Source organism: Typopeltis vanoorti, chromosome 6 (assembly GCF_054136105.1).
Source record: "Typopeltis vanoorti isolate ZY-2024b chromosome 6, IOZ_Tvanoo_1.0, whole genome shotgun sequence".
Lineage (NCBI taxonomy): Eukaryota > Metazoa > Arthropoda > Arachnida > Uropygi > Thelyphonidae > Typopeltis > Typopeltis vanoorti.
Window position 1 is genome coordinate 32,993,901 of NC_143554.1, and position 18,616 is coordinate 33,012,516.

At 36.5% G+C, this 18,616-nt stretch overlaps 1 protein-coding gene and 1 pseudogene across 10 annotated transcripts in view; one reads left to right on the top strand and one right to left on the bottom strand.

Annotated features, from left to right (window-relative positions):
- The window catches only part of LOC150105365 (uncharacterized), a 521,942-nt gene that overhangs the window by 208,788 nt on the left and 294,538 nt on the right, over positions 1 to 18,616 (top strand). For all 10 annotated transcript variants that reach the window (XM_090394098.1, XM_090394099.1, XM_090394097.1 and 7 more), the window contains one exon: positions 472 to 528. The gene's annotated coding sequence lies outside the window, so the exon portion shown is untranslated. The remainder of the gene's footprint in view (positions 1 to 471; positions 529 to 18,616) is intronic.
- LOC150105367 (U2 spliceosomal RNA) lies at positions 14,473 to 14,641 on the bottom strand (annotated as a pseudogene).

Genomic DNA, 18,616 nt, shown 5'->3' on the forward strand with positions numbered 1-18,616 from the left:
CGAGTGCTGTATATATTCCAATAAACCTCAACATGATGTCTTATCACTATACTATAATTCAATCCTTCTCCAGATATGATGACCATCCTACTCTATTTGAGGTCATCTCTTTCTCTTTTTCAAGGTCTTAATATATAGAATTTCAGTATGTAACTGAGCATTACTATTAGCCTACTTAAATTGTGCTTCAGTTGTTGAAAATGAAAATTTTTTGTAAGTCAGTCATATTGTGTTACTTGTAACTATGCTTTTATTTAATTATAAATAAAGCAACATGCATTTTAATTTGCTTTGTCTCGCATTAACACCTGGGACATCATTTAGCCTAATGTTTTCAGTACACTATATACAAGTGATTATAGACTAAAAAAATATATATATAAACACACATGGGATGATGCCAGAAAACAAGAAATGTATATAAAAATTATATTAAGTTTTTACAGCATAAAAAATAAATTTTCATTGCAGGTGACCTGTCGAAGGAAATGGCAGCTTCTTAGTATGAAGTTATTGGAAATAACAAAGGTCAGTTTCATATTAAGTAGATAATGAGAAAATTTATGTTTGGAGTTTAGTTATTGCAGTTTTATTACCTTTTAGCTTATCCTCATTTCCATTGTGATATATGAATGAAAAGATTTGCATTTTTTATGGAAAATATCTTTTCAGTGAAAATTCTCTCCATTTTAGAATAAAATTTTTATTATAGCTGACAGTGTGTTTGACAGAAGAATTCAGTATAAGAAGAGACTCAAGAAATGGCACAGAAGTCCCAAAAATGTTTTGTCACCTTTTCTTCCTTTTTTGTATTAGGCCTATTGGCCTGTTACGGAACTATCCTAAGGTCCTTTCAAGCCATACCCAGAGGATAAGGTGGCTAGCCCTATGCCTCTCTGTGTGTCCTATGTCTGTAGATGTGTGTGTGTTCACGGGAGGCCAGTTTGCCTGCTTGCGGGAGGTGAGGTAAAACCACAGATAAACTAGGAAGAAAAACTCTGCATTCCACGCTCAAGACCTGCCTAACTTGGTTATGTCTGAGAAAGATCCTATGCTTCTCATGTCAATGACGGGAATCAAACCCAGGACACTCCTTTCCCAGGCATGCTGTTGCAAAGCACATAGCCCCTCGGCTAACCTCACAGTTTGTCACTTCTGCAATTCAAATCTATTCTGGTTTTTAAAGTCAGTAATAAAGGACTGATGAACAAATACTTATCAGATATGATGACCTCACTCCTATAAAGATTTTTTTTATAGGAGTGATCTTGCTTTTAGAAGTATGTAATACATTTAATAAAGTAAAGAATTCAGTTGCTGAGTGCACATGTATGCAGTATACATCAGAGAAGATTTGATTTATGAGTGGATAAAAGTTTTGGAAATATCTGCCAGGGAAATAACTCCTAATAAAGCCTTTGCAGGATGCAGTGTAATTCCTGACTAAAGATTAGTACTTACTGTATAGTTTGCTTTCTTCTATGTGCCTATCTACATTTGTATATTATCATATATGCCTTGGTGACCAAGGTAATATACTTGTTTAATAATTAAAGATAATGAGTGACAGTGTATCAATACAACATTAAAGATATATGGTGATTGTAAGTCTTGATATGTTAGCATGAATAAATCTTCAAGAATGTTCAATCATATGTAGAATGGTGCACTAATACTGATCATACTTTTGTTCCACAACTGGTAAAATTAAGTAGCCCAAATAGGTTCTTTGTACATGGTAGCTATTGAGATAAGAAATATATTGTTTATCTCAGTAGCTACCATGTACAAAGAACATGGTATGGGAAGAAGAAAGCAAGCTCGATAATACTGCTTATGTAAACAAAGAAATTGAAAGAGTAAAAAAAAAAAGAGAAAAAAAATTATTTTCCTTACCTAGATGGAGTCACAAGACTTTGTTGAGAGATTAACACATAGTCTACCATACCACTCTTACAAATTATCCACAGTCTGCATATTTCTCTCTCTCTCTCTCTCAGGCAATGCATTCCATGCTCCTATCACTCTCCATGAAAAAATTTCTTATCCTTTTACAACTTCCAGGGATGGCTCATTGTCCTTGTTCCTTTCTCTCATTCTACCATATGTAAAATCTCCTGAGTTAATACAAAAATAATCCTTGAACAGCTTAAATGTCTCACCCTCCTTTACTAAAACAAGAGTGCCCTTTAACAAATTCATGCTAGCCTGCATAAATAATATCCTCATCTGCTGAATTCTGTATATGAGTTCTTACCAGTTTCTCCAAAATCTTAACTACAGAAGGAATACAAACAGGCCTGTGGTTTGATACCTCCATACTACCATCACCCTTATGCAGTGGTGTTATCTTACCCTCCTTCCACTCTCTAGGAACCTGCCCCATTGTAAGAAAGACTTTAATTAAATAACCAAGTAAATGACACAGTAAGTTCCATAGCACATTCAAAACGTGGTGAAATCTCATTTAGTCTCCTGCCTTATTGACATTTAGCATACTCTGTATTCAGAATACATCTTCATTCACTTCTAGCACTTCACTATTCATTATCCTTCTAGGAATAAAGCTTGTAGTACCCAGGATGGAATGCTCTAATAAAGTGACGATTAAATAGTTCAACTATGTCATATGCTTTGGTCACCCAATTCCCATCTCCATCCAGCAAGATAATCCATCCACTACCGTTTTTCCTCCTGCTTTTCCACATAATTAAAAAACTCCTTGGGATTCCCTTTAGATTGCAGTGCCAGTCTCTTTCTCATGTTCTAATTTTTCTCCTTACAATACTAGTTATTTTCCCAGCCTGAGCATTATATTTCTCATGCAACTGCTCTTCACTTCTCTCTCTCTTTATATGCCTTCCATGATCTCATTTTCTTTTACAATTCTCCTTTTATTCCTTTTCTCATCCATTTGACTCCAAATTACTTCATCAATTTTCTTTACTCAAGGTATACAATCTGTCATTGCTGTCAACAATTTTTTCTTAAGTATTTTCAATGCACTAACAACCCATCTTCCTTTAAGTTCTTTCATCCATTGCACTGCTGAAATCTGGTTTCTAATGATAGTCACCTGCCTTATAATCCCACATAACTGTCTTCTGTTTTGATACCTCTCCATGTCTATTCATCCTCCAAGTCAGGACTACATGATCATTCTTGCGAACAGAGGGCAAGTATGTCACCTCAGTTATAATATGACCAAATCCAGAACTTGATCCTCATGTTCCTTTCAACGCATGCTGCCTAGCACAGTTGTCTCTCAAGAAATACAAAATTTCAGTTCCCTTATTACTGCATGCTGTCTCCTATTAGGATTCTCAACCCTGAGAGCACACAGTCATCTATTGAACTGTGTGCTCTCAAACGTTATGTACTTAGCACTCCACTACCACGTTTACCTTCCCTATCCTGCCAAAATATACGATACGCTTTGCTTTGTATCCCTGTTAGAACATCTTTCTCAGTTAACCAAGTTTCACTGATACCAACAACCTTTGGAGAGACTGAGTTAGTCAATGCTTCAAACTCATTCCTTGTCCACAAACTCATTCCAGATCACAATGAGTTACTAAGAGTAGATGTGAGTTACCGAGAGGAGATGTGAGATAAACAACTAATCTGGATGAAGAACCAGTTAAAAAAGGGTCAATGGGAAGGCAAAGAGGATCATCAGGAACTTGGATTGGCAGATGTACAATTGTATTAGCTCACTGCTTACAGCAAATGCTTTGACATCTCATCCAGCTTAATCAGTAATGTGCACACACACACACATCCTCAGTATCTGTTTATTATGCTTTATCCATTGTTTCTATGAAGCAAGAAGTGGATTCTATGGAAATGTGCCAATTATGCTGGTTTAGCAGTAAGTATATAAGTATAAGCAGTAAGTTCAAGGAGGATAGAGAAGATAGAACAGGGGGGAGGAGTACTGTTGATGATAGCTGATGTGTTGCAGCCAAAGAAAGTAGTATATCAAGATGATAGACATGTGAATGAGAGTTCATTTGAGGCGGTCTGGTGCAAAATAGTGACCAATGCAACCAAATATACAGTTGGATGCTGCTATAGGCCAGGGAGTACAGGGGGAGATATTGAATTCATGCATCAGCAAATTAGTGCAATGAGTGCAGGCTTAGTGATTATTATGGGGGGATTTTAATTACGGTGATATCAGTTGGAAGGAGGAAATATCACATACCAAAAAGGAAATGGAGTTCATACATCTTCTACGAGATAATTACTTGAAACAGCACATAACTGAAGGGACATGTGGTGTGAGAGTGTTGGACCTGGTTATTGGTTCAGAGGTTATATGCATAAGTAAGGTGTCCTCGTTACCTCCAATTGGTGAAAGCGATCATGTGGTATTGACTTGGGAGGTTGCAAAATCTGTGGATTTTTCTGTTAAGAAGGGGTATATACGGAACTACAGGTTAGGCAATTATAACAAGCTTCGGAGTGAGCTTGCAGCCATCTCATGGCAGGACATATTGCAGGGGAAAGATGTTAGCAGTGCATGGGATAAAATCAGCAGGTATCTGAGGAAAGCAATATCAGATTGTGTCCCCATGGTCAGGAGGTCAAACAAGGCAGGTGTTAGATGGATGAGAAGTAGTATCAAGCTTGATCTGCAAAAATAGAAAATGTTATGGAGAATTTACAAGGAGAAAGGCAATCACTACACCCATGAGCAGCACAAGGCTCAAGCTAGGAAGGTTACCAGCATAGTAAGAAAAGCTAAATCAGATTATGAGAAGACCTTAGCCAAAGAGATCAAGGGTAATTCCAAAGAGTTCTTCCACTATGTAGCAAGTAAGAGGAAGAATGACTTCGGAAGGATAACTTTAGTGGGGGTGGATGGTATTGAGGTGACAAAATCGGATGTAATAGTCGAGTTACTGAGTGATCACTTTTCAAAAGTCTATCACCCAAGTGAGGATATCTCTATACCTGTAGCAATACCTAATGTGAGAATTGAAGCTAAAGAATCGGAGGTATTTAATATATTGCAAAATTTAAATGCAAACACTGCTGTAGGCTTAGATGGAATATCAGCTCGGGTGTTGTGGGAATGTGCAAATGAATTGTCAACCCCTCTTACTTGGATATTTAATTTAAGTTTGAACTCTGGTATGGTCCCTAGGGAGTGGAAGTTAGGCAAAGTGGTTCCTTTGCATAAGAGTGGCTCTAAAACTGCAGTAGTTAATTACAGACCACTCACCATCTCAGGAGTAGTGGTAAAAGTATTGGAAAAGTTGGTTAAAGACAAAATTCAAGAATGGGTGGATCAGGATATGGTACTCTATAAAGGCCAACATGGTTTTGTTAAAAGTAGATCCTGCCTTAGCAATCTATTAACTTTTCATAATAGAATGACATCTGAGTTGGACAAAGGAACTGGCTACACAGTGGTATATCTGGATTTTGCTAAGGCTTTTGATAGGATACCCCATAGAATGGGAACGGATATTAAATTGGTGATATGGATAGGAGAATGGCTCACGGAGAGATACCATAAGGTGGTGTATGGAGGAGCTGAGTCCAGAGAATGGTGTTCCTCAGGGCTCTGTGCTTGGGCCAATGTTGTTTAATTTGTATATAAATGATATAGGAAATGGCTTAAAGGGAGATATTCAGTTGGGTTTGTATCATTTTTGATACAAACCCAACTGAATTGCACTATTGCCCAACTTTGCAATAGTGCAACTGAATTGCACTATTGCAAAGTTGGGTAGTGCATTATTGCACTACCCAACTTTGTATCATTTGCTGATGATACAAAGTTGGGTAGTGTAATAAAAAATCAAGCTGATGTTGAAAGTTTGCAGGATGATTTAAATAAGCTGGTAAAATGGGCAAAAGATAATGGATGTCAGTTCAATGTGGAAAAGTGTAAAGTCATGCAATTTGGGATTAAAAGATTACCAGCTGTGTACTACATTGATGGAAAGGTACTCCAAGAGATTGATGAGGCTAGGGACTTAGGGGGTGTTGGTAGATAGGGAGATGAAGTTCAGAGGACACATTGCTAAGGTGTCCAAGATTGCACATAGGATTACTTGGTTGTTGAGGAACACACTGACATCCAGAGATAAAGAGGTTATTATTCCCCTTTATAAAGCATTGATACTTCCACATTTGGATTACTGTGCTCAGGTCTGGTCACCTGGATTCCTTGGAGATGAGGAGGCTGTGGAGAGGTTTCAGAGAAGAGTGACCAAGTTGGTGAGTGATGTAAAAAATGCTCCCTACATTGATAAAAATTGAGAGCTTGTGGATTGCAGAGATTGGTTGATAGGCAAAGAAGAGGGGATATGATAGAAACATTTAAATTACTGAAAGGTTTTTATGGGATTGATGCAGGGGAAATGCTTCAGCTGTGTGATAGTGATGGAAGAACAAGAGGTCATCTCTGGAAATTAAAGAAGAGTGTGGTTAACAAAGGTGTCAGAACAAGATTTTTTGCCTGGAGGGTGGTGAATGAGTGGAATTCATTGCCTAACTTAGTTGTGAGCTCTTCGTCTGTAAATGAATTCAAGAAGAGATGACAGATATTGTTTTACTAGTTTGGGTCTCCCACGATGAGTCTACTGACTCCATGGAGATACCCATAATAATATATGAAGTCGGTCACTTAATCATCATATATTTGCATACATGTACACTATATTACAGTGCCAGGTGGAGTAACAATGGCTATACGAATACTTGCAATATGCTGGTTTTTCTGTATACAAATGCTAGGAACATAACTCAGATTACAATGTTGTGCAAGTTCCCCCCCTCTCTCTCACACACACACACACACACACACACACACAGACAGAACCACTCCCAACCTGATGTTTGTTACTTCTACCAAGCTGTTCTACTCTTCCTTTCTAAGGCTACTGCTTCTGCTCTCCTAATCAAAGACAATTTTATCATCTGATGCAGATGATAAAATTGTCTACAACCTGGTCAAAGTGAGTCGCAGAAATTAACTTCATTGGTAGGATGGCATTCATTCTTTATTCTACCCCAAATTCCCATCCAATTTCCAAGTCTTGCTTTGACAAAAGGTGTACCAAAGTGATTGAAAGAAAAACCTGCTTACCACAGGTGGCTTGCATCAAAATCACTAGATGCCCACTCAGCCTACGCTGAAGCATGCAATAAATGCAAAACAGCTGTCAGCAAATCCACATCACACCTTAAGGGTGTGATGTGGATTTGCTGACAACTTTACGACTTTGTTCACCTTTGCTTCTGTCTGTCTGTCTCTCATCCAGATGTCACCACTGTTACAACATCTGTCAGATAAAGCTGACCTCCTGGCATTGCTTTTCCCCTTCGATTCCTGAATAGATAATAAAGGGAAATTGCCTCCTGCTGTATCAGAAACTGATTACCTTATCCTGTGGGTTTTCAGGACAGAAGCATGAACAGAATATTAAACTTAGACACTAAAGTCTTCTGGTCCTGATGGCATCTCTCCAGTGGTACTCAAACATTGTACTCGTGCTAATACTTGTTCTAGCTAACACACTCATCCCAATAAGTTGAAGCAAGCACATATCCAGCCTATTCCAAAAAAAAAAAAAAAAAAAAAAAAGATGAAAGTTTGCCATCAAACTAGCCCTATTGTCATTACCTCAAATGTTTCCAAAATAATGAAAAAAATCATCAACACTTCTCTACTACATGGAAGCCTACCAGTTAATCAGCATCACCCAGTATGGATTCCGCTAATCTCGATCCTCAGTTGGCTTCTTAATGAATACCACCCACCACTGTACACCTTTCATGGCAAGTTTAGAGATATATGAGCTGTTACTCTTGACATCTTCAGAGCATTTGATCATGTCTAGTATCAAAGCCTGTAAATTGCCATCATTCTTTGGTTTATCTGCCATCCTCTGTAATTGCATAGCAAGCTCTCTCTCTCTCTCTGGTCTTTCACTGTGTGCGTGTAATGGTAAATGGCTTCCTCTCTTTGCATCTAATGCATTAATGTCTTTGGGCTCTTTTCTGTCACATGCTCCAGTCATCCTACTTACAACAAACCATGCTGTGCTTGGACATCTCATTCTTCAAAATTGTCTACAATCAGTGCCATAAAAAAAAAAATAGGGATCTCCGCAGCATCCTTCAATGGGATGAGGATAACCTGGTCACCTTCAATGTCACTGAAATATATTCTTGCTTTATTTCTCACAAAAGGGATCTCAGCAAAGCTACCCTTACTTCAGTAATACACAAATCACCCAGACAGGATCAAATCTCTCTATCTCCTTGGAGGACTTTTACTTGCAGCCCATTCTGGCATAAATGGATCCCTTTAATGGCTTCCCCAGCCTCTAAAAAAATAATAAAATAAATAATATAAACAATAAAAAAATCTTTTCCACTCTAGATGCTACTTTTCACCCATTCAGCTACTAATAATATACAAATCCGAAATCTGTTCATCCTTAGAATACTGTTCACATGTTTGGGATAGTGAATGAAAAATTCTCACCACTGTCTAACTAACATCCATTTTCAACCCAAACTGCAAACCAAATCTGCTTTTCCTCTTCCATTTTCATTTCATCTATCTCTGTCCTTTGGAACAGCTTTCCTCATGAAGAATTGTCCAATCCTGACTCTTCAAAAAAAAAATCTCAATAGATTTATTCTTTCTCAATGTGCTGCATGTTCTTCTACCTCTCGTGTATCATATCAATATTAAAAAAGATTAAAACAACTCGTTATGTACATTGTCCATATCTGCATTTTCACACATCCATAGAAATTAAACTACTCCTCATTTAGTATGGAGCATTCATTCTAAGGAAGAAAGCTATATACACAGTCTAGCTTTTTTAAGTTTCCTTGTTTGTTTTAACTTTCTCCTTTCTTATCAACACTTAAAATAATCTGATACAGATGATAAATTTGTCATTACAACCAGAAGATGAAGATTCAACTCCACTTGAATGGATATGTTAGAGAGTGGATATGTTAACCACTCTGGTTGGCCGAGTGGTTAACATATCCACTCTCCAACGAACAGGCTGCAGGTTCAAATCCCACTGCATGCATGGGCATTTGTGATTGTCTATAGGTGGAAGATAAATTTCATTACCTGCTGTGAGATCATTTCCCTGCATATTGGAGGGTCAAAGTGGCATGAAACAAGTTATGTTTGTGGACTATGTAAAAAAATATCCTTAACCCACTCATAGTGCTAAAGGCTTACAACCTTTTGTGAGTGGGAATCACATTAAAAAAAAAAAAAAAAAAAAAATCAGTACTTAAGCTTTAAAAATATGGGCTATCTACTTCAGTTGAAAGTCTGTCATCTCTGATGTGATCAACTTATGGTATGATCATCTTAATAATGGTTATATATTATATACCTCCTATTTTATACATTTCCTTACTTTTGTTGCAAAATTTGCTGCAATTTTCAAATTGTCAAATGAAAATTTGGTGTAATTAATACCATAATTGAAGAAATATCATAATTCTTATATGATTGTGCTGATGACATTAAACATACTCAGCAGAATTTTGTCTGTTTTTTTGCACATAATCCATTTCCCTCTTTGGCTGTGATGAATTCATTGAATATGTTCTATTTTATGACCATTAAAAAAATGTTATTGCATATAAGGCTTTTTAATTCTGAAATTGACATGTTTTTTTTTTTTTAAATTGAGCTGTATGGGCCAATTAAATTCTAACCCCTTCTGCTATTGTCAGTAATTCCGAATTAAATTGTGAGATCGCTTCCATCCAGACTTCTTCCCACTTTATGAAAGGTCCGGCTGGAACTTTCATCCTTGATGGAATTACTAAGAACTGAACAATTTAAGTGGGATGTGATTGGAATTGCCAACAAAAGTAGTACGTATTGTCAAATTACAGGGTGGACATTTATTATACCAACTGCACTGTGGTAGCTTAGGCCCATGGCATAGTTTTTCTGATTAAATTGCATTATCTCAATTTTTTATATAATCTCAAGAAATATCAACTAGGACAATATAAATGGGATTATTTAAAAACTTAAATTTGGAAATTTAAAAGATTTAGATTATTTATAAGATATCAAATTAAACTACTTGCAAGTTGGAAGTTTTTTCCCACTTGGTTAGTAAATAGGTTAGTAAATTTTCCACTTGGTTAGTAATAAGACGAGACCTCAATAAAGGTTGAAGCTGGTCTGGGTAGTGCCCTTCCCTTAATGCATAGCATTATACATGTTCGCAAGGAGATGTGCTTTGCATTATGGGAAATACTGAGACAAGAAGTGATGAGAGCTTGGTCCACCTTTACCACCAGGAGTTGCCTCAGTCCTGAAGATACTTCAGGCGCAAACTTTGTTAGCTTACACTTGGATAAAGGATTAAAATTTATTATACTACTTGCAAGTTTATGCTCAAGCTGTCTATAACTCGGATGAAATCTTAGAATTTTATGCCAAATTAAGAAGAATCGCTTAATCACAACATTTTTTATTAGCATGTCACCCAAATGCAAAAAACAGGAGTAAATAATCTGAATTTACTGAAGATTCAGATTGGGGAAGAGAAGAGAGAGTACTGGAATTTACTGAATTAAAAAAAGACTCTTTATTGTGAACTTTAATTTATTTATTTAGACTTTATTTAATAGGAAAGAAATATTGTAAATATAGATGGAATAGTCGTTAATGGTCAGATCTTTAATTAAATAAATTTTATAATAAACCAGAAGACAAAAATGTTGTAGTGTTTTCAACAGTTTTGACATATGATCTGTGAATGTTGAAATCTAAGATTATAATTAATGAAAAATGACCATTAAACTAATACAAATTCAATGTAATAAATAGAATTTTAAAATTGAAAAAAGAAACAGTCAAAAGTTGTATTGAAAGAGTACTTTCAAATAATAGAATCAGAGAGTGAAAAAGGAAGAACATTTTTCTGGTATTAAAATATCCGATTTCTTTTAGAGTGTTAATGATAGGAATTAGTCGCTGGAGTTGGTTGTGAGTGCTTTGTCATCAAGTGTATGACAGGTATTATGCAAAGTATTGTTATTGGTTGAAGAAGGGTAAGTGGGCCTCTCACCATGAATCTGTGGACTCCATTGAAGTGCCTATATAATAATTATTTTTAGCATGTGATGATACAACGGCCAGATGGCTCCATGGATATTTGGCACGATCTTGTGAAATCAGTATGTTACTGTCAGTGGTAATGTATTTGTATGTAAATTGCATGTGTTCTGCTAGCTGGTTTACGAAAACCCCAAGTTTCCAGGAAGAAAAACTCTGTTACCTTCATATAAGACCAGCACGCTCACCTTCAATTGAAAAGCCTTAGTAAAGGTTCATTGTGCCTTAGATGATTTCAGACTCGGGTCTTTTCAACTGGAGTGCTTTGTCTATACTGACTGAACTATGGAGACTGTGTAATAATAATGGAGCACACTAAAATCCTGCATATACAACAATACAACTTTATCATGAATTGTTTAGACCAGGAGTTTTTAAATCTAATCGTTGATGATTAGGAATCCATCCCATTTTAGTATTAAATATCTTTTTTAGCCTGCTGAACGTCTAAGGTTCATTGCTGCAAGTACTTCTTTTACTCTTTTCTTTCTTACTCTCTCCCAGTCCAGATTCCCATTTCAGCTAAGTGTTTGAGTATTATTCTCTCAACATTGCCATGGTCTTCTTCTAGGTCACTTTCCATCAGGCCTCATCATGAACGCTTGTTCAGCTGTTATCTCCTCACCCATTTCTTGCACATGTCCAAGCAGCTATCTCAATCTGTAAGCTCTGATTTCATCAGATAGAAGTGGAGATCTGTAGAGATAATATAGTCTTGATTGTCTTCTCCATTCACCTGTTCTTTTTTTTTTCAGCTCCAAAGACTTTTCTGATAATTCTATTTTCAGAGATCTGCAAAGCTTTTTGATGTTGGTCTGTTATGCTCTGGATTTCTGCTATTATATAAAACAATAATTGTTTAATAATTGTCTTGTATATATATCTGTTTGAACACTGCTTGAGAATTTTGGAAGATAATAGATGATTCAGTAAATTATAAGATCCATTGGATGCATGTATTCTAGCTTGTTATTTCTGTACTAATTTTATTATCTCGAATATCAGTGTTCCAAGATATTTGAAGGAAGTAACATTTTTAAATTTCAAGTTATCAGTAGTAAACTGGCCATTTTCTCCTTGATTATCATTTCTACATACTTTTAAATATTCAGCTTTATCCTGGTTGATTTGCAATCCTAGTTTTTCAGCAGAAGTTTTGAGTTTTCTGAATGTTATAATGTCTTCAGTTGAAATTTATCTTCCTTCAAATATCTTGAAACACTGATTACTTCTAATGATGTTGTTTCAGGAATAGAATGATGGGTTTAGTATTTTCAAGGAGGATAAAGTAAACAGAATGGGTGGGGGTACTGCCATAGATAAAATTGCAGCCAACAACAGTAGGAGTCATCTGAGGCAGAGTAGTCTCTCTGAGGTGACCACAATGAAAAAATTCCTTTGGATTGTCTCTTGAATTAGTGCTAGTCCCTTCTCATATTCTAAATTTTTCCTCCTTACTATATGAGTTACCTTTCTTACTTGAACTTTATATTCATCAGGCAACTGTTCACCACTTCTCATTCTGTACTTTTTCTATAACTTTTACATGTCATAATTTTTCAGTGCAGTGGTCATCCGTAGTGTGGAAGCCAGTTCAAATGGTCTTGAACTGCTTCCATTACTACTGACCTCTTTATCTTCCAATTCCATCATCAATGGCATTGCCCCAATTTGGTTTCCAATACTTAAAATTGCTTGTCTTCTAATTCCACATCATCAGTTTCTTTCTCTTTATGACATTTGCATGCATATACATCCTGTCCCCACATCAATATCACATGGTCATTTTCACCATGTGCAGGCAAGAATGACATTTCAGTCACAACCAAATCTTCTATATGCTATAATCAAATTCAAAACACTTGATACTTGCATTCCTTCCAGCACATGCTGGAAGGGATGCAAGCCTATAGCTACGTACATATATCTGGTCCTGGTAACATCCAGTTCACACCACACACCCTCAAAGCCATATGCATTATATCTCTTCTAGCTCTCTATCCTGAGAGGATGCATCTCATCTGCTATCATAAGTAATATTCTGATTCAAATCCTCTGATGCTATAATCAAATTCTAAGCTCTTGATCCTTGCATTCTTTCCAGCACATGCTGTCTAAGATTTATCATTATTAGTTTATACCCAGCCGATAGCTACATACAACTATATATATCTGGTCCTACCAACATCCAGTTCACATCATACATCCTCAAAACCATGTACATTATATCTTTTCTGGCTGTCTATCCGGAAACAATGCATCTCATCAGCTATCTTAAGCAGCATTCTATCCTTTTACCTAAGTACTACTTAATAAGGGAATTAGTACTACTAATTCCCTTTATTCTAATGCTCCTGGCATTAGTATATAGAAAAATGTATGCATTCTCAGTCCTCTCTATACATGCCAGCTGAGTTGGTACTCTGTCACATATCTGTTATTGTCTGTAGTCCCTAATGCAGTATTTTTCAAAATTTTCTGACCCACAACCCATAATAAAAAAAATGCACTTTACATCTTGACCAGCACACACACATTATATATAATATAAAGCGAAGAATCAATAGCCTCAGGAACTAAGGTAATACAGTTGATGGAAGTTTTTTCACTTGGCTATGCTACAAATTATATATTTGGTTTAGTCCTATATCCAAGTGTAAGCAAACAAAGTTTGCACCTGAAGTATTTTCAGGACTGGAGGAACTCGTGGTAAAGGTGGTATAAGTTCTCATCACTTGCCTTAGTATCTCCCATAATGCAAACACATCTCCTTGCGGACATGTATAATGCTATACATTAAGGGAAGGGCCACTAGTTCAGGACCACTACCCAGCCTGGTTTCGACTTTTATTGAGGTCTCATCAGTGGGAGCCAGACCCAGAGGTGGTGATACTAAGGTGGAAGGAATGGAGAAATCATATTTACCTATGCCAGTTGCCAAAACGTATCACACCTTATTATTAAAATTCTCTGGATTAGAGATAAGTAGATGGAAGGTTTTTTCTTGGCTATGCTACCAATTATATATTTGGTTTAATCCTTTATGCAGGTGTAAGCAAACAAAGTTTGTGCCCGAAATATTTTCAGGATTCTGAGGTGAGTGGGAGTGATTTACAGATCACTCCCACTGATGAGACCTCAATAAAGGTCGAAACCAGTCTGGGTAGTTGCCCTTCCCTTAATGCATAGCATTATACATGTTTGCAAGGAGATGTGCTTTGCATTATGGGAGATACTAAGGCAAGTGATGAGAACTTGTACCACCTTTATCGTGAGTTGCCCCAGTCCTGAAAATACTTCAGGTGCAAACTTTGTTTACTTACACTTGGATAAAGGATTAAACCAAATATATAATTGAGGTCATATAGTATCAGGCAACTCACAGCAAAGGTGGAGTCAGTACCATTACTGCCTTCCAAAAATCAGTTTATCTTGTGAACTGTATCACATGTTAAGCAGATAAGAACAAATAGTATCTTAGCAAAAAGGCTGAGAAGCGAAGTGTAATATTTTTTATTTTATTATTTTTTTATCAGTGGAATATCTGATATAGACCCCACCAGAGCCAGTGTTGCCTTATTGAAATGTCGTATGCATCCATAGGCCGCATGAAGAAAGCTGTTCTTAGTTCGAATCTAGTTTCCAACTAGAGGATCTTTTTCCAACACTTTCTTGAACCAGTTCTCAAGTTAGTTGACTGAGTTAGTCAGGGCATCTTGAAAACTAATGAGTGAAGATGACCCAACTCTGTATAATGATAAATATTCCCCCCATTGACACTATATTATCATTTCCCCCATTCAAACTCTTCCACTTTCTTAGAGAACAGTAACCTCTTCAAATGCTTATGTCCCTCCCTGTTCAGATGCAATTCCTCTTTTGCATATAGTGCTCTTCTACCATCAGATACATTCCAAACATGAATATATTCTAGATCTTCCTACACATTCTTGCTGTCATATCATTTATGATCACTGCTATTATACTTAATTTTGCATTGTCAAAGTGAGGAAAGACTCGCTATCCTACCCTTCACACATTTTTACTCCACAATCTTCCCTTGCTACCCACTTAATGCTGCCTCTCAGATCATTAGTACCAAGCATTACTATCAACTCCTTCACATTCTGTCATTTCTAAAGATACCCTCTCCATTGCACCACCCAGCAAACTTGCTTTGAACATGTTACTTTACAGGGTGTGTAAAGTAACACGTTTGCACACCCTGAATCATTGGATGGCCATATACCTCTCATTGCATCAAGTATATTGACACTGGTTTCATCCACTCTCTCTCTCTCTTTTCCTCATCCTGTATTGTTATTTCAATATGTGTTATTCTCTGGTCAGTTTATCTGTTTTACAGAAGATGAAAAAAATTCTGCAAGGAAAACCCTTATGAGCATTGCTAAGTTACTTAAAAAGAAACTAGAGAACTCAACCAAGAAACTGACATGATAACTCTTGCTGATGCTGACGCAAAAGCTAAACTAATTCCACTGAAATCAGTGATACAACATCAAATTCCTGAAATCAATGCTGACAGAAAGACCTCTACCATGATAGCAAGACTATGAACAGAGCATTATAGAGGAATGAAGATCAATACAGATGCGAGAACATATAGAAACTGCAACAACTGCTCTAATACTGAACAGACACCCACTCACATTTTTACCTGTCCAGCAATTACAGCACCATTGCAAGCAATAGACCCTAACCCTGAACAACAGCTCTATACAAACAAAATCATCAACATAGTCAAAGTAGTCCAAGGAGCACATGGAAACATCTGAGACATCTTCAAAGGACAAGACAACAACATTGCTAACATACTTTCATTTGAAAAACTTAAGAATGTTGTGTACTAGATTAGTTTCGAATTCTTTTTTCTGGTAAAACGTGGCATCTCTGCCAGCTGCATTACAGGCTGAAAATTACAATAATAATAATTCCTGATATTAAAGCAGTGGTTCTTAACCGGTGTTCCGCGAACTGGTTACAAGTGTTCCACTGGTGAAAGTGTCACATGACACAGTCTGAGTGTAACTGGCTATTCTGATCTCTATTTCTTTGGAAAAACTGCATATCAAAAAATAATACAGTAGATATGTTTTCTTCGCTCCATGATAAAAATGTTGATGGAATTATTTCCGTTATAACAAAACATTTAATAATATTGGAAGAAAAGATTTCAAGTTACTTTCCTTTCTTAAATACACACAATTATGATTGGATACGAAATCCATTTGGCACAGTTACTAGATCGAATTGGGAATTTTCTTTACAAGAACAATAATTAGTCACCTTGTCAACGGATCGTACTCTAAAAATTACATTCTCTGAAATAACTCTTTAGGAATTTTGGATTTTTGTCCAAGCCGAATCTTGGCCTCTAACCACATCAGAGTTCTTCATCCTCAAGTCCTCCTATACCATCTCCCTCCATCTCTTTTTTTGCCGCCTGCACTTCCTCCTCCCCAGAACATCTATCTGCATGACCTTTCTTCCCACATACTCTTCCTCCCTCCTCATCACATGACCAAACCATCTCGTTTTTTGCTAAGTTCGTAACTTTCACCGTTCCCCTTATACCTAGTTCTCTTCACAAGGACACTGAAAATTTTCTTACAATTGTCAACATCATATTAGTGTGAGCTCGGTTTCTCAATATTAACCAATATAAAAACTGAAAAGCTTGAAAGACTTACTAATATAGACGAAGAGATGAAAGTATCTATATCACATATTAGACCTGATATTGCTGAAATCTGCAAAAGCCAACAAGCCCAAGTCTCGCATTAAATAAAAGGCAAATCCATGCATATTTTTATTGTTAGTTTTATGACCCCTAATGCTTTTGGTTTTTTCCCCAATTTTTTCTTGTAATCAAAAGTGTTCTGTGACTTCGAAAAGGTTAAGAACCACTGTATTAAAGGCTTGTGTAGCTCAGTGAAAGTGGTGTTTGCATCTGCAACCCTAGGCTTCCTGAAGAGAGAAATAAGTTCAGTTCTAGTCAGTACTGTCAACAGGGTTTAGCATAGAGGCAGCCTGTCTCAGCACGGCTTAATAATGGTGCTCATTCAGACATATTGCACTAGGTGGCGTCGCTACGTTAACAATTCCTGTTAGTGTAGAGTGCAGAAAGAAGTTTTTCCAAGCTTAAACTGATTAAAAATTATTTCCGAACAGCAATGACCCAAGAACGGGGTGGTGTAACAACTATATTGATAGAGGTGGACATAGCTTATAATTTAAATTTAGAAGAGCTTATAAACAGTTTTATTGTGCGATATCCCTGTAGAGCAAACATTTAATTAATATTATGTAATCATTTCACATTAATGTTTCTCTTGTAATAAAAACAAATTAACAATTTGAAAATTTCTTATATTTTTGTCTTCTAATCTATCAGGGGCGATATTTAATTGTTTGCCTCAGGGCACAATCTAATCTGGCGACGACCCTAGTTCTAGTCACTGACCAGAACTTTTTTGTAAACTTTTTTTTTTTTTTGAGTTAGCTGATTTCTGGCATGTGCAAGCAGGTTTTTGTATCTGGAATCTTCCATTTTTCATCCAATAAACTCATGACAATAGATTGTAGAATCCATACTATTTCAGACAGTAACATTATATTGATAGGGACCACGAGTTTGCCATATCTCTCACTGAATGTTGCTTAAAATTAGTGATAGTCTTGTGGAATCTATAGTAATCCCATTGCACAAGGTTGGTGCAAAGACTGATGTATCCAACTATCGACTAATCAGTATCTAAGCAGTGATAGTAAAGATTTTGGAAAAGTTGGTTAGGGCTCGCATTCAACAATGGGTTGACAGAGAATCTCTAATTTGCAATGGACAACACTGGCAACTTGCTTACATTCTGTAATAATGCTACCTTGTTGAGTTAGACAGGGAGAATGGATACACCATGATACTTTTGGATTTTGCTAAGGCTTTTTACAGAATACAGCATGGAAGACTTGCATAAATTGGAAAATATGGGATTGAATTATAAAATATTAGCATGGATAAGAGGATGGCTGATAGACAGATATCAAAAAGTGGTATATTGGGGATGTGAGTCTGCAAGATTTAAGGTAACTAGTTCTGTACCACAAGGGTTAGTCCTTGGTTCACTGTTTTCAATCTGTACATCAATGACATGGGAAGGATTTGACAGGTGACATACAGCTATTTGCTTATGATGCAAAGATAGGTAGAGTAATCAGGAATGCAGCTGATATGCAGTACTTGCAGAATGATTTGAATAGGCTGGAATTGTGGACATTGGAAAATGGATATTAGTAAATGTAAAGTCACACCTTTGGCATGATTAGATATCCAGTGTATTATATTAGTAGGATTATGGCTAGAAGAAACTAATCAGGCTAGGGATCTTGAAGTGTTAGTAGATACGAAGTTTAAGTTCAGGGGCCATGTAGCAAATACAACTCAAAAGATAATTGCAA